Consider the following 16,560-nt stretch of genomic DNA (forward strand, 5'->3'; position numbering starts at 1 on the left):
TGCGAAGTTGGTAGTCCCACATGAATCAAATAAATCCTGTGATGACAGAAAAAAAATGACTTAATGTCCAAATTAATGAGATGACACCAACTCAAATAAACGTACACTAGTACAAAATCAAAAATAGATAACAGTTCCTCACCGTTGTCTACAAAAATATATTATCGTTGTCTAGCTGAGTGTTGTCTTTTTACATTTCACTCCGCAACGATACTTCACCGATGTTTAAGATAATAAAGCACAACAACTTTTAGATAGAAATCATTGTAGTTATACACATCACATACCATTAGCAGTAAATACACCGTTGTGTATGTAATTATTCAACAACAGTTTTTAGTTAGAAATAGATGTGGTAATACAGTTTACACATTACTTTTGGCCTTCAACAACTTTAAAACACAACCGTTCTTAACAAAAAAAAAATGTTGGCTTGAAGGATTCTGTACATCGGTTTTTAGTTGAAAAATGTTTTCCAACTTCATTACACAATAGTTTCTTGTCAAAAATGTTGGTTTTGAGGAACTGTTACATCAATTTCTAAATTGACAACGTTGTAGATGACGATGAAGATGGTAAATTACAACGATATTTAGGAAAAATCCATTGTCTACTAGGCAGAGAGACGACGATTTTTTTCAACCATTTATGATCTAATGCATCAATTCAAGAAATTGGAATGAAATTGCAATATATTAATAGAGAATTACTTCAAGTAATCACATTTCCAATGCTTTTGCAATTGAAATTTCTTGAGTAAACTTTGCAATAGTAAAAGAAACTAAAATATACTAGCCGTCATATAATGGAAAAGGCAGTTTTGCTACAAATTAAAGAAGCTTCACTATAGGTACATGGTTAAAGCATAGAACTGAAGTCTCAAGTCGTATCACTAACGAATTCTGCCCACTCATCACGGAATTCATCGATTTCTTCTTGAAGGTGGTCTCCATAACTCCTTTCCACTAAGAAAAAGAGAAATTAAAAAGAAATAAAAATTATAAACATTGGAGCAATGATACACGGAAGTACTTGAATAAAACACACAAGCTATGTCCAGAGTAAAACATAATGCAAAATTCTCACACAAGATGCATTAATCATGCAATAGTTACCTAAAAAAAAAAATCAGAGTCATGCCACAAGTTACAATCTCAAATTGGAAACCTTCTCTTCACAAGCTAAACTAAATTTCTTTTAAAAACATAATGCAGCAAGATGGAGAACCAATCCAGGCCAAGCAACAATCCCTTCGATTATCACTGTTATGCTCATGCCAAACCTTGTCTCTACGAGCTAAACTAAATTTCTGTTTTCCCATAATGGCACATACCTAGTGCGTGTCAAGAGACTAGTAAATCGGAAAGAAAACCGTAAATACCAGCAAATTTATTGTAGAAATAAGAACACAGACAAGGCTGTCAAACCATATATAGGGTATTATTGTCAAATAATTGAAGTACACGGCCACACAAACTTACTTTCCTAGCCTAGCTGGTATAGAGGCCCGTTACATGGCATCTAAGTCATTCACAAGTGCTATCAGAATCAAGAAGATGTCAAAAAATAAGTTGGACATGAGCTCATCAGTCTGAGACTCTCAACAACACATGCTTGTCATTCACAATCAATTTGGCAAGGATCACAATCTTCTTAGTAGACTCCTAAAAGATTCAAACACAAAAGAAAAAAAAAATTATTTGGAAAAAAAAAAAATGGACATGTCTTTGCAGGCTTATTAGCTAGCTCCGGTAATTAAGAAGTAATAATAGTCTGATTACATTCCTTAGCTTCAATAATGCATAGGCTAGGCAATATCTGAAGTAGTCAATAATTGCCAACACCAAAACTGAACCAAACACAGAGTTCAGTATTGTAAACTTTGAAAAGCATATTTGAGGCTCAATTTTTTTTTTTTTTTTAAATTGCCCTTAAGGATCAAAAGTTCCATCTTCCAATCATACATATATACAAATATAGCTAGAAAAACAAAATTAAAGTTCTGACCTCATTAAAAGTTGTAAACGTCAAAAATCAATACCATATAGGTAAAAGCATAATTTTGATGGTAATGAGCACAATGGGAGAGTCTTATTCTATTTTGGGGTTCCTCTATTTGATTCCAGTGAGTCATGCATATTACCAAAACAACTACATTCACTTCCACTAAAGTCCAGATTAGAAAATTAAGGTGGTAAACAAGCCAACTATGAACAAATTTCATACCTTCATGTATATATGCACAACCAAAAGAAAGAAGAAATACAAAGTTAGCGGCGTTCATGGCATAAAACTAATATAAAACACAAGTTCTATGGTGGAGAAACTCTTACCTTGGATATAGTACGTTGAGAAACTTGTCTTCTTGATCCAACTCGGACAATTTTTTGGCCTGACATATCATAACAACACCCTCAATTAGAAAAAAGCTAAATCCTGAAGAAAGCTAAAAACAAAGCCCAGGTTGCAATAGATACAAACTCTAAGGGTGTGTGAGGTATATATTTATGTGCAGATGACCTAAACCCTACTATATATTTTCCCAAATTGAAATCTTTTTGCAAAAGTAGCGAAAAGATGCGTTATGAAGAAACAAATTGTGAAGGAGAATGAAAGACAGTGATTATCGAGTACTATCTACTGAACTCATTCTGGTGTAAAACTGTCTAATGAACTAAACTAACCCTTCAAGTATTAAACGTAATCCAATTTCAGGCTTCATCCGTGCCAATATACATACTTTGATATTAAAACTCTCCTAAAGAACAATTGCAACAATATACACATACAAACTCTATGATTGCTCTACCACAACTCTGACCTATCCTTTTCTCTGCATTATAGCTCCAAATTGTATCTAAGCCAAACAAAATGAACGAGAGACAACTTTACATTGATAGCCAATTTATAGACAATCTTAATAACAAACTGGACACCTCAGTTTGTTCATTCTCAATGACCCAGTAATAAGATAAATGGTGGGTGGAATTTAACCCAATCAAGAAAATTAAACAGACACACAAAAAGTATCTCTGACACACAAACACACACAAATGCATATACATACTCACATTCTTTGTTACTCCTAAATTGGGGTTTGATTTGATGACTTTGATAAATATGAATGAGGACCAAATAAAGGAGAAGACAACAAACATTGAATAGAAGAAAAAACTTACACTGTCTAATGAATTCAAGCATCCAATTGTGAAATCTTTCAGTTGGGTGTACAAATATCTCAAGCCAAAAGACCCCTGTAATCGCAATAATCCAGGACAACAATAATCTGGAATTCTGGAATGCAAAAAATTCAAAAGAAAAAGCATGGCATCGATGCAGATTTCCAAGAAGGAAACTCAACCAGAAACAAAATACTGTAAATTGAGAGAGGGGTGAATTGTGATGATGCCATATCTACTCTTATCACCTCCCACGTCGTCTTCAATCTCCTCTCATTGTGCGTGCAGTTGTACTTTCCTCTAGAAATCGGGCTAACTGCACGCAGTTTTTTTCTTTCCATTCTTTTTTCCGCTGCATATCCAATGGTTCCGTATCTATATTTTTCTCATTTGTTTTTTGTATTTTACGTTGCTGATATCCTCTAGTTTTGTTAGTGTCATGGACAATATAGAGAGTTTAAAAATTTAATCATCATTTAAATAAATAAATTTCTTATCAAGGCCCAACACTATTAATATTTATAGATCGATAATGCTTTTGAGTGTACCGTTGTATAAGTTAAATCTACAAAATTCTAACCAATGGACCAACACTGGGTTAGTATCTATAGATAACGATTTCGACCACACCGTTGTGCAAGTTAAATGAGAAAACTTCTAACCAAGTGACCAACACTCTATTAATATCTATCGATAACGGTTTCGACCACATCGTTGTACAAGTTAAATGAGAAAATTGCTAACCAAAAGACCAACACTTTTTTAATATCTACAGATACGGTTTCGACTATACTGTTGTAAAAAAAAAAAAAAAAAAACCACAACGTTTTTTTATTAAACCGTTATCTAGATAACGTTGTCTATTTTTGATTTTGTACACACCCCTAATTACTTAATACACACCCCTTACTCAATACACCAACCATTTAATTACTCATTCTAATATTTTACTAAATACACAACCCAAATTACCTAAAATATCCTTAACCTAAAAAATCATGAAATACACTAATATTTAACTACATTAAGGCTACTATTTAATTTGATTAGTATATATTAACATATTAGTATTTTATAATTGACCATATTAATTACTTGTGTTAGTTATTGAGAAATCCATAAGGAATTATTATTGTTCCCTTCAAATAGATGCTTAGAAATAGGTTTTGTATTATTTAAGTTTTCATCCACCAAACACCATATTGATCAAGTATAAAATTTTGAGTCGAACATTCAACCAAGACTGTATCAGTAGTTTCTCCACAATGGTGGAACTACGAAATTGTTATTGGATGGTCAAACAAATTAACAATTACAAAATTTTATACTTGTGATTTTTTTTTTATGAGATAATAAATTGACTAATCATAACTTTTAGAAAAAAAAAAAAAAAACTAAAAGTGAGAGTAAAGTGATTTGTTTTAAAAACATTTAATGTCATTGATTTTGTAAATGATATGGTTTCTCACCCCATTTAATTACAATTTATTTAAGGAAAATTTAAATTAGATGGTTTCTAACTTTATTCTTGTTTATAATTATATAATCATATAAGGAAGATATGATTATTATTTTTTTTTTTCTTCTAATATATAAATGTCTATTTTGGTCATTTAATCTCCCTATAAAATCTGATTTGAAATATAAAATAATAGAGATGTGTATTAAGTTGTTTGGGGTGTGTATTTAAAATTTCTCGTGGTAGTCAGCTGAAAATAATTCTAAGCACTATTCATGTTTAAACACTACAGAAAATCTTAAAGGGAAAAGGTCAATTAGGAAAAACAGTCCATCAAAATTAGTGATATAAAAGTCAGACAATTGACACTGAGATGGAACTAATGGTGTTTCAGACCTAGCTTAGCAGAAGTAAGTCCTTTAATATTATAGAGCTGTTAAACTTACTCTACAGCTAAGTAACGTCTTTCTAAATGCCGGAAGGAATCACTATCGCTATAGGCAAAAGTAGTATAAAATAAAAGGCCAAAGCTGATGCTCGAGAAGAAAGTACAAAAACCAACATTCAGCTATATGCATCATTCTATAAACAATATAGATGCCGACCATTGTGGTGGAAGCAAGGATAGTCTAAATGCACAGTTACTGAAAATAAGCTAACTTTACAGTGGAAGCAACATAATCAGCAATAATAACAGGACTCTCACTCACATAAAGACAAACAAAAGACTTTCTGAAAAGAAACATATAGTTATATATTTTATGTACCACAAATGCAAACAATGGTGAACAACAATAAAAGGTTGACTAGGATATCATTTCAAGAAGTTCAATACTATGGAAACTAAGAATCAACAATACATCACATCAATTCAATTATTCACTCACATGGTCAGCAGAGATGTCCCTGGCAACTTATCCCTCTGGCCTGCTGAAATCCAGAACTAGCAAAGGCCATCCATCACCTTCACAAAGAAGTTGGTCTAGCAGATTTTGTTTCTCATAGGGATCCTGAGAGTGACAGTCCAGAACTTCGAGCTTACATAAGCAGCTCAAAGATGTCAATGTGATGGAATATAATATCCGGTCAGAATCTAAAAAACAGGATGCACATCCAGAACGCTCCAGGTTAGTATCATATCTGATAACACTATCTCGCTGCTCGGAGAAATATTCATCGTCAAGCAATGCAAGTAACAGGTCAAGACAAGCATTTATGGAGCAACTACTCCCACTGAGACACCATCGAACAAAACTTGCTTTGAACACATGCAGGAATGTATCTTCCACCATTGGTCCAACTCCAGAAGCCAAAGGCCAACTTTCACCATTCTGCATTGCTTGTTCTCCAAGTAACAATATAAACTGAATAACTAATTCGGCATACTCACTTTCTCTTTCCATGTTACTAGCATGCTGAAAGAAATTCTGACAATTCTCCTGAAATTCTGCAGAGAAAGCTAAGAGCAAATCATGCTCCAGCAAATAAATGCCTGAAAGAACCTCAACAATGCAGTTTACCAACTCTCTAAAGTAGCTCATTGGGTACGTAATTTTCAATGTTTCAACTGTCTTCTTGTCGGAAGCTAAACCAATTTCACATGAATCTGCTGATAATCCCAGGGATGTTTGCTCCTTATTTTGTGAGCTACTAGAGAAAATGGACTCTTGCCACAAAAGCTTTACCAGAACATTTTTAACAATAGTTGCTCGAAAATCACTGATGGAATCCACTCTATTGCAATACCTGGTATCAAATCGAAGAACAACTTAATACCAGTAACATATGAAAACACCAGAGCCAAATTAAACTTTTGGGAAGATAAACACATCAGCTGAAAATTCACTGAACAAAAAAGCAGCTGGGTACAAAAGAAACAGTAAACCATGAAAAAGTAAAATCAAAAGACTCTTACCTTGAAACATTATGCAATGCCCAAGGAAAGCAGTCTTTAAACGCCCGGAAAAATGCTAGTCTATCTACATTCAAGGAATGGGATGGATTCCTTCCTGCCAAAGGTTCTTGAAAAGTTCAAGGAAAAAAGTTTCTTTTACAAGCCTCTTCAAATGCAGAGCAACACCAGTATCTTGTTCCTGCATAACCTACAGATGAAAGTCATAAAGAAAGAAGTTTACTTTCTACAAACTCCTTTTAGCATAACTGGGAATGGGTGGATCCACCACTTTTATCCCCAGTGAAATCCACAAATGGAAACCAGAGCTTGTTGTGCCAATTTCTAATTGTCATTCTGGTAGCTACTAGTTGCAGTCAAACTCTATACATTTAGTAGGTTTGGTAATCATTTGCAAAATGAGCCAAATTTTAAACACTTGCAAAGATCTTGTTGCAGCAAGACTAAAATAAAAACAAGTATTAGAAAAGAAATCACAAGAATCTTGCAAAAATCTTCATCAATATACCTGTTAACAACCTGTCATCAATCATACACTTAAATTAAATGAAACTCTCACTTTCCTTCTATTTTCTAGCTGATAATATAGTATTTGAAGGGGAACAAACCTGCTAAAAGTGATGCAACTTATGTAATTTTCTTGTATAGACAAATAAATGATTTTAAATTAAACTTAGAACAATTTATTGCAAAACATTGAGCTCACTCACATTACAAATATCAAGACCCACCTAAAGACTAGAAGAAGAAATTAAATAGGAAATAACCAGAAAATAAAGTTCAAAGTTCTGAATTCAGTATATTTATATGCAATGGGGAACTAGAAACCAAAGTAAAATACGACTTCACAAAACTTCCCGGCTTTCCCACATAAAAAAATCACTGTCAAATGCACCATTGTTCCTCTCCCCAAATAACACCACATTCAGCAAACTTGCCATGACACTTAATTATTGCCACTTCCAAAATTTCCTAGAATGTCAACATCTCTACCCTGACAAATACATCAATAAATAAACCCCACTAGGAGGGAATAAATCCTAGCCACCTAGTAGTGTAGCAAGCAATTCAACATATGCCAACCCAAAATCATAGGGAACTAGAAATATTAGAAACTCAGGAAATACTTATAACTGTGTCACCAGTAACTGTGGAAGTTGGATTAAATTAAAGCATAGTTTCTGTCTTAATTCATATAGAGCATTCAAGTGGAGAATGAAATGAAATGGTAAAAAATTTCGGAGTCAACTCTCAAAGCTTTATGACTGAGCACAGCCTTAGATGGAATTAAAGGTGTAGCTACTGGAACTGGCAGATGTCAAAGTCTTGGAAGTATTTTCAATTGACATCACAGAATCATTCAAGTGTTTATTGAGAAAAGCTGCAACAAGCTTTTCTCACTAGGAAAACTATCTTAAGCTACCATAGAAAAGGCATTGAATTTGGTTCCCACTCCCCACACAATCACAAGCTTGTACCTTGTTTATTTCTTGTCGCAATTTGCCCATAGTTTCTGTTTTTCTTGGCTTCATCATTGGACCCATTAGAGATAATATGTCTAGCCCCGCTTGAGATCGTGCAGAGTTACATCCTGTTAAAGAATTACATAAGCCCAGATTCAACATGTATAGACGAGAAGAGAATTCTGTTAACTGAAATTGAGCCTAATGAGAATATAAATAGAGGTCAAGAAGAATTGGTCAGAACCATCAGTCTTCATGGATTTAGGATGAGAGGCACATATATGGTTATTTCAGATGGTATACCAAGGGAATGTTAAGTGTCCATTTCAACAAACTTATAATGCCAAAATTCATTAGTAATCATTACAGCCATCAAGTCCAATAACTCAATAAGCAAAATGTTCAGCATAAAAGAGTAAAATTTTGACCATGTTTCATGAACGTAAATTCCTATATTAATCAACTAAAGAAAAAATAAAAAGCACATTATTAAAAAGACAAATGCATCATGGCATGATACATGTTCCTTTCAAAAAGATCTAGTACCACAGGGCAAGCTAGAATGACTCAGCAATCTACTTACTAATTTGGCTACTAGAAATTAAAAACCATCCAATGATATTACGATACATTATAATGCAATTCAGATTACAGAACATTTATAAAGAGAACACAGTTCGCTTGAACCAACCTGCACAATCTCCTCTTTGTGAACCTCTCCTTTTGGAAGTGGAACATACTCTTCTGCTTCAAGATCGAATTCTGCAGTAAATGCATCAACTCTGCCTACCCTTTTTACTGCCCCACTGTTTGCTTCAATGTATATAATATCACCAACAGCAACCTGCATGTTGTATCAAAAAAATTGTAAAAAACATATAAGAAAAAAAAATGTTCAAACATTTTAATATTTACCTACAATAGCTTCACAGAGAATTCAAAGTAAGAAGTAAAATACATGGTATACGAGGCAAAACAATATCTTTCTATTGTACACAAGAAACGATATTAAAATAGCTTACCTTTTCCTTAACCAATGCGTCATAAGCAGTGGGATCCAACTTAAGTTGCTTGGTTCCTTTGACAGTTTTTAATCCAATGATTACATGGCCAATGCTTTTACCATAGCCACCTGTAACACTCTCTGTTTCTTAGGTTTCTTCTAGTGTTAGTTCTGTCACCTAAAATGTCACTATCAAAGCATCAAGAACTGTAACCAAGCAAATCAAATGTGAAAATAAATACACTGGCGTCCATCACTTTTAAAAGGAATTACAGCAATCATTTACAAAGGCAGGAGGATATGATTAGAGACTTGCCTCTCCTTCATAGACCTCTTTATTTTCCTTGATAAGTAGATCAATAGCCCGTCTAAAATTTTCCATCAGTACCTCTGTTTTCTTAACTTCTGATGAATATACTTCAGACCCAACCATTGGGCAGAATGGAACCTACAAACAAGAACCGTCAAACACTTAGAACCAGAACAAAAAGTTTATCCCTAGGACTATTCAAAAATCAGTAAAGAATACCTTGTCAACATAACACTGTCAGTGATCCAGGTGGAAACCACTCTTAGGATAGAAAATTCATGAATTATGCACTAGTGAAGTTCGACCAACATTAATCTCTTGCATTTGCAGTTTCCAGAACAGATTCATTAACCAGTTTACTGCACCTAAAAGGGGCAGTATACTGGAACTTTTTGATATGTTGTTTTTTTGCCTAGCCACAGGTATATTTATTCACTAAACTACCATCAATATAATATAACCACGTGATAAACAATTTCCTTGATGTGAAACTCAAACATGCATCACACCTGGATGTGAGTAACTTCCAATATGCATGCATTTTAGAGTACTAAAGTATGTAACATCAAAGACAAACCAAGAAGATTGGCAGAAGATGTAGCGTCCCTAGACTGTAAAACCTAAACATTTTACAGCAGATAAAGAAAGAACCTTGAGATAGTTTGAAATATCAAAACTGACTCGGTTTTTCTTCATGGATAATCGGTATAATCAAGGGGAAAAACATATTGACATGGAAAGAGAGAAACCTCAAGACCAAGGCCTTGGGTGTGTGTGTGTGTGAGTAGCTATGCGCTGCTTCTTGGTAGGTGACTGAACCTCTTCTATTTTCACCTTGTCCATCTCTCTAACTCTTCTGGGTTCTGCAGAGAACTCCCAATACTGCTATGAACATAAGTTTTGCTTTTTAGTCTGTAAGGCTGAACCGTGCAGAAAGACAATGGAGCTATGAAATACTACATGGGGCTGAATAAAGTGACGCCATATAGAATATCTCTCGAACTAGGACCTAGGCATGGAATTGATAAAATACAAGAAATATATTCATTTCACCTCCCTATACTTTTACACTGAGAATCATTTGTGCTCCCAAACTTATAATTTGATCACATCTGCCCTTGTACTCCCTAATGTGATAATTCATAGCCAATTATTATCTAATCCATCTCAACTTCTTTATGAATTGTTGGCGTGGCGATCCTTAAACTAGTTTCAGGCTATGTGTCACACAAGGAACACCCCATTTACATCGTCAATGCTAGTGGACTTGATGTATCGAGAATTCAACCTAAAAATAACAGCAGAAAACTAAACCACTTAAAAGCAACCATCGAGGAACACTTGAAGACGTACAATGCAACCAAAACAATTCAAAATTAAACAGAATCACCATTGATACACCATTAAACGTGAGTTGCAATACTGAACCAAACCCCTCAATCAATCATCATACAAGTCTTTTAAACTTTAGAAAGAACCCTAAATCACGAAAACACAGTCACAGAGCAAAATTGTCATCCTAAATCCGCAAGTAATGAAAATGCCGTTAATCCCTAAAATGGTACAAGACTAAGGTGATCAGAAAAGAATTTACGATGAAACCCTAGCTTTCACACGAGGAAGAGCAAGAGCAAGCAAAAAAAGTAAGAAGCTGATGAGAGAGAGAGAGAGAGAGAGGAGGATTAATTACCTCTAGAGAAAAGAGAGAGCAGCAGCAGCATTTCTTGTTTACCGAAAGAAGAAGCTTCAATGGAGTAGGAGGGACCAAGTGATCGTCTTTGTTTCGGTGCTTCGACCCGGTTTGAGTTGTTAAGCTAATCGTGGCCCTTGCTTCATCAACGGTTACGATACAGGCTACGCATGCATTATTACCGAGAATTGTTTCTATTTTTCGAAAAGTTACGGAATTGCTCTCATTTTTCTCATCTCAGTTTTATTCCTCCGCCCACTTTTTAATTTGTTAATTTATCCCGATTTACCCTCTACAAACAAATTGTCTTCTTTTATTCAAAAAAAAAAAACAAACAAACAATTTGTCTTCTCTTTTTCAAGTGTTAATTTTACCAAAAGAATTTAGTATGTGAGCATATTTTCATATAACATTTTTCATTAAAAGAAGGGTCTAGACTATCAAAAACACATATATGAGGTTCTTCCCTCTACTCTCCGTTAGATATCCGTTAATTCCAATGACAAAATGGCAAATAGAACATTTTTTCTTTAGTTTGGCCTCTGAAATGACTCTTCAAACCTCACATTTCCTAACCCACACATTTCCCTCCTTTAACTCTTATCTTCCCTCCAAACATCCATTTGAATTTCCCTCCAATAACTATTCATTTAATACTTGCCTTTATATTTCCCTCCAAAATACTTCATTTTTTTTATTATCTAAAAAAATGAAGTATTTTTTAATGAACATCTAACACCTACATCACCGAAAAGTTTTATATAACCTTTTATTTTATGGGGCCTTGACCCAATACCCAAATGTGGGTCAAAATACCTCTCACTTAATCTAGCAAAATATTTTAATTCTCACTCACTCAATTTAAGAGCAAAATGTCCATTTTAGGCTCTAAAAAATCATAAATTACGCACTACCACTAAACTCTCTCTCTCTCTCTCTCCCCCTCTCTTATTGCCACAAATTCCAATAGCCAAACCTTCGTCTTCAGGTTGAATTGAGATGTGATACTTTGAAGGTCTATAGAGAATTTCAAGAAGAACAAAGCCCAGTCAATATCTCCTTCCAATTTAGCCGTAGTTGGTTGCAATTTGAAAAAGATATCGGAAAATGGCCGAAGCGTCTTTTCTTCAATTCGTTGTGTATGGTGAATAACATGGTGCAGGACATATATGGTTGGAAAGATGATTCAAAGACGAAGAGAATGGGACAAATTTCATGGCCAAAGGTGGCTAGACGAGACGATGGCAACGCCACAAAGTTCCAAAGTCAAAAAAAAAAAAAAAAAAATCTAGGTTTGGAGCTAATTTTTTCAAGTTCCCAAAATTACAAAAATGTCAATAACTTAAATCTTTTATAACTCCAATTTTAGCGTGTCACATATCCACGGACTCGATTTAACGTCATCCACAACTTTCATGAGGAAAGTTTATTCAAAAAGTGAACATAAAAAAAATCAACTTTTAGTTTATTGAACATCAATAAAAGGTTTTGAATTTATGTAATCTCTTTATTTTCTTCTTCAATCAAAGTTTTATTTGTCTAATTTTAGGGAGATTAGTCCTCATTCCCATACCCAAATTTTATTGGTTTTATTGCCCCCCAATAAATTTTTATTATCCTGTGATAAAAGGTTTTGAATTAATGTAATTTCTTATTTTCTTCCTCAATCAAAGTTTAATTTATCTAATTTTGGGGAGATTAGTCCTCCTTTTCCCAATAAACTTTTATTGCTCCCAATAAAAAAATTTTATTGGGAAGCAATAAAAGTACATTGGGTTTTATTTGGAGGCAATAATAGTATAAGGTAGGGGTGGGTTCGGTACGGTACCGGATCTTGAAGCCCAATACCACGTACCGTACCAAACTAAGTTGGTACACAAAAAAGCCTACCATTACCGGCCACAGAAGTCGGTATACCAACTTTTCGGTATACCGATATCTCGGTTCGGTTTCGGTTGGTTGGGCCTAGTACCGAGTTTAAAATTGGGCCAGATTTCAGCTAAGTCCCAACTAAAATTTTAAAAGCCCAAACCTGTCAACAAATGAAAAAAATGCAATCCTCACATCAATTTGAAGGGCCAACCTGGAAATGAAAAATAAACTAAAAACTCTCATACATCAACTTCACTACTTGAGTTCATCACTTATTCACTGATACATCAACTCCCTTCATCACTCCATAGTTCATACAATTTTTAAGTCAATAATTCATAGTTCACAATTCACCCAAGCGAGGCCTTGATTAGTTGATTCTGCAAATTCAGTTGAGTACCTATAGCTGCAAAAAAGAAGATAGAAACAAAACATACAAACATCAAACATAAATATAACAGTTCATAATAGCTTTCAGTTTCTGTCAAATGCACCTATCATCAACCTAACGAGGATATTATTCCTACCATTTCATAAAAATGGAATCTTTCACTGTATTTCATGCTTTTTCCTAAGCACACATTTGGCAACAGACACAAACCAACTTCAACTTCTTCTACAAAAGTTCAAAACTTCAAATATCTTAGAAAACCACAACACAGGTCTATCATAAAACTAAAAAATCCACAACCTTTCTCACAAATTCAAAAATTTTGATGCATTACAAAGCAGGAAACGAAAAAAAATAAAAGAACAAGCTTTACCAACAAAAAAAAAGCACATACCCAGAGCTGAGGCTTCACTCATCTGAGAGCTCCTCACGTCTCTCCTTCTCCATCAACCTAAAACAACCAACAGCAAAAAGAGCACATAAAATTAGTAAAACTATTAGAGAATCCATAAACAACCGGGTGCTCAAGCAAAAATCCAAAAGGGTATTCCAATTCACAACACCCACCAAGCAGGCAAGCAGAATCAAGAAAAACAAATCCTGAATCTAGAATTGAATCAAAAAGATTAAGTCTTTGGATATCAAACTGGTATAAAGGGGACAAAAAACACAAAAAACCCAGAAAAAAGAAACTTATTACTAGCATCTTCATGAGTCAAACAAAGATCTGAGCAGCAGCACTGACCAAAAAGAGAGTAGAGGACATGAATCGAATGAATTGATACGAGATTTTCTGGGTTTGATTCGAATCGAACTTCAAAGGAGAGGTCCAGAGGCGGAGAGTTCTGGGTTTGAATCGAAAGAACTTCAAAGGAGAGGTTGAGAGGGCGGAGAGGCAGAGATTTCTGGGTTTGAATCGAAACGAGAAGCAGAGAGAGGGCGGAGCCGCGGAGAGGCGGAGATCGGGAGATGTCTGGGTTCGAGCCTTCGAGGCCTCGAGGGAAAGAGTGGCTGAGGGGAAGAGTGAGTGAACTGGATTAGGTTAATAGGTTCTGTACTCTAATCAACGGTTATAATAAGATTTGAAATCAAACTATTAATGATCAACGGTTCAGATCGAAAGATGTAAAATATATTTAAATAAATAAATAATATATATAATATATGGTACGGTACGGTATACCGTATTTATCTGAAAATCAGTACCAATACCGTACCATTATCTGGAAATCGGTTCGGTACTACCGTACCAAAGTCTCGGTAACCAACATAGTTGGTTACCAACATTGTTGGTTTGGGTGGTAATCGGTTGGTTGGTTTGGATCGGTAGAATTTGCCAGCCCTAGTATAAGGTGACCTATGAGATCTCCGACAGCTCTATGGAGACAACCGGTGACCTCCGGCGAAGTTTTCGATGACTTCTCTCTCTCTCTCTCTCTCTCTCTGTAATAGGGAGAGAGGGTAAAATGGTCCTAAAAATAAATAAATAACATAAAAATAAAAAACATAATTGGGTATTAGGAAACAAAAAGAGTAATCTTAAGAACTTGCAACTGAGCCTGTTTCTTCTTGAATGCGCTTTAAGCATTTTTATTAAAAAACCTTAGCCGTTGCCACTTGCCAAACGTATTCACCAATTGGCCCGTTGGCTTCGCTTTCTCTGCCTTTTCTCCAGTTGATTGAAGGTACTTGTGGCGAACCCTGCATTCATGTTCTCTACTCTTCCATATGTAAGCCACGAAGCTAGCGACTAATCGATGATTCAGTGAAAACGTACCAAAAATGATGGTGATATATCCTCTGATCTTGAAGCACTGCATATGGAAGACCTCAATTCCACCTCTAACACACTCCTACACTACAATCTGATTTGAGCTATGTTAGCAAGCTGAAAAATCTTGCAGATCGGTACTGACAGACCATGATGGATGATTTTGAATTCACTGCTGATGACTGCGTCTACACCCAAGGCAAACATGGTCAAAACTTCTCATTCTCTAAGAAGGTACACAATAAACTTGATTATGATTGGTGTTGTGCTGTAGTTGTTAAGATAATGGGTAAACCAAATTCTATAAACACTTTTGATTTCATGCTTAAGGGTTTACAAACAAAATGGCAAGTTGTTAGCATTAAAGCCACCCTCAAGTGCAAGAGGTACAAGTTATAGAATAGGGGGATTAAGTAAGGATGTCGAACCCACGAGGATTGGTAAATCCTTTCCTAGCTAGGGAAAACCTAAGGAAAAACTAGAAGAATATGCAAATATACAATCACAAACAAAGGCTCACAAGTGAACCAAAGTTCATGGTGAGTATGTGCAAGATGGTGTGTAGAGATTTGATTTTGATTTTGAGATTGGTTTCTATTCAAATTGAAACAATGAAAGCAAGTAATATAAACTAAGTTAAACAAAACAAGTTGTTATCAAATGGATGGGAGTTAGGGCATCGGGTTTCACCTTTTGCCTCCCTTGCAAGCATTAAAGCAATTGAATATGAATGATGCAAAGCTAATTGTCCAACTACCCTCTTAGCATCCGGATAGGACTACTAAGGCTTAAACTCCTTTCATTTTATTAACTCTAACCGGATAAGTCTAGAGCTAACTACCTAGAGACAAATTCAATTACCGGATAGGTCTCAATCATTTGCCCCTAAATGCATAAAGCTTAGAGTTTAGGTAACCAAGCAAGCAAACCAATCCTATCTCTAGGTGATTTTAGCTCACTACCCTCACATGCACACATGGTGTGCTTTCATGCTCCCTTTTTGGCTAAAGGTAATCAATCTCTAGGAAAAACTTCATGTCATGGCAAACACATAACTCAAATTGATTAGGTCTAAGTAATGCATTCAACTATTGACTTAGCATGTGAGAATGACAACATGAATTTGCATCAATTTATAAACAAAAGCATCAATCCAAGCAAGTTTGGCTAGGGCTTTCAACCCTAGCCCCAACTAGTTCACTACTCACACATAGCTAGATACACAAGCTTCAACATTCTATTAAACATCAAATACATAAAGAGATAGGGAGTAAAGGGTGACTATTGATGATGCCGGAAGAGGTGGTGGAGATGGGTCTCCAAGAACATGATGTGGTGGTAGTCACATCTTTCTCCTTGCTCCAAGCTCTTGATATTGGTGAGAATAGTGAAATTTGGGATCTATAAGATGAGTTGTGGTGTTGAGTGGTGAAGGAAATGGAGGATGTAGTGGTGGAAATGGAGGTTTTAGAGGTGGAGATGGTGGTTTTTGTGGTGGAGATGGTGGTCT

The 16,560-nt window shown here is 35.1% G+C and overlaps 1 long non-coding RNA gene across 2 annotated transcripts; it reads right to left on the reverse strand.

Moving 5' to 3' along the window:
- Positions 1-685: 685 nt before the first annotated feature.
- LOC112202702 lies at positions 686-9,190 on the reverse strand. 2 transcript variants are annotated; one of them, XR_002937528.2, is made up of 8 exons: positions 9,036-9,190; positions 8,705-8,857; positions 8,029-8,141; positions 6,554-6,740; positions 5,526-6,384; positions 3,180-3,254; positions 2,334-2,392; positions 686-965 (listed from the first exon to the last, which is right to left on the reverse strand). It is a non-coding gene; the product is annotated as an uncharacterized LOC112202702 (long non-coding RNA). The 2 variants fall into 2 exon arrangements; XR_005810778.1 differs by lacking the exon at positions 3,180-3,254.
- Between the last annotated feature and the right edge of the window lie 7,370 nt (positions 9,191-16,560).

Source organism: Rosa chinensis, chromosome 5, assembly GCF_002994745.2.
Source record: "Rosa chinensis cultivar Old Blush chromosome 5, RchiOBHm-V2, whole genome shotgun sequence".
Classification (NCBI taxonomy): domain Eukaryota; kingdom Viridiplantae; phylum Streptophyta; class Magnoliopsida; order Rosales; family Rosaceae; genus Rosa; species Rosa chinensis.